Source organism: Rousettus aegyptiacus, unplaced genomic scaffold, assembly GCF_014176215.1.
Source record: "Rousettus aegyptiacus isolate mRouAeg1 unplaced genomic scaffold, mRouAeg1.p scaffold_m13_p_1, whole genome shotgun sequence".
Taxonomy (NCBI): domain Eukaryota; kingdom Metazoa; phylum Chordata; class Mammalia; order Chiroptera; family Pteropodidae; genus Rousettus; species Rousettus aegyptiacus.
Window position 1 is genome coordinate 34,629,215 of NW_023416284.1, and position 1,141 is coordinate 34,630,355.

At 43.2% G+C, this 1,141-nt stretch overlaps 1 pseudogene; it reads left to right on the forward strand.

The window, feature by feature from the left end:
• Positions 1–807: 807 nt before the first annotated feature.
• On the forward strand, positions 808–926 carry LOC118605146 (annotated as a pseudogene).
• The last annotated feature ends 215 nt before the right edge of the window (positions 927–1,141 follow it).

Below are 1,141 nucleotides of genomic sequence, written 5' to 3' on the forward strand. Positions count from 1 at the left end.
ATAGCCTTCATCAATCTGTCAGAAAATACTGTTTTACAGATGAAGCGACTGAGTCTCTAAAAGGTTTACTTACTGGTCACCCAGCTAGTAGGTGGGTGCATTATCACTCTCCTCCCAGGAATAGAAGCAACAAAAGTATGTAGGTAGTCAGCAAAAATTAATTCCCTTTCCCTCTCAGGAAGAGCTCTTGCTGGGAATGTTTGCTCAGCCATGGGGAAGGCTTTCAAAGACTTGTTCACATTTCCTATGATTCTGGGTTTAGCTTCTAACTTCCTGGCAACACTCCCAGTTTTAATTTATTCCAAGTGATTTTTATTCAGTTGGATCATCATCATCATCACCACCACCACCACCACCAGCATCATACTACTTATAGTACATTGGAGCTTCACAAAATCCTGTGAGGTTAAGTATTACTTCAATTTACCAGAATGTCAAGGCAGGAAGAGGCCTTAGAAATCTTCCCTTTTCACTGTTGGAAAAGCTGAGGCCTAGAGTGAGGAAGTGCCCTGCCCAACCTCACACAGTGCCATCTGTGAAGATTCTGTAAAAGAGCCAGGGTTTGAAGACAGTTTTCTTACCTCCCTGTTTAGTGAGCATTCCCCACACTATTATGGAGCTCATTTTAAAGCTGATATAACTGAGATGGATAGCAGGTAAGTACATGGCCCACCCAGCTATTGGGATGAGGGCCAGCTTAAGGCGTATGCCCAGAAGAAAGGACATGATAGCAGGGTGGCTGGGAGGTAGAAGACTTTGCACCTCCAGAAAATCCTGTTTTCTCATAATCAGGAAATGTCTCCTAACAATAAAAGCCATGCCACCCTGAACATACCTGATCTCATCTGATCTTGGAAGCTAAGCAAGGTCAGACCTGGTTAGTACTTGGATGGGAGACCACCTAGGAATACCAGGTGCTGTAGGAGTTTTTTTTTTTTTTTTTTTTAAAGAACCAATTATCTTCTCCTGGTTGGCATTGACTGCAACAGTCTTAATTTTGTGTGTTACTGGAAAAGCCAGCGAGGAGGGTCTGAAGGCAATTAGATTAGACCTGGAAAGATCACACTTGTGCAGCCCAAAGAACTAGGCAGTTTGTGATCATTAGCACTTTGATCTGAGGACCACACTTTACACTGGGGAA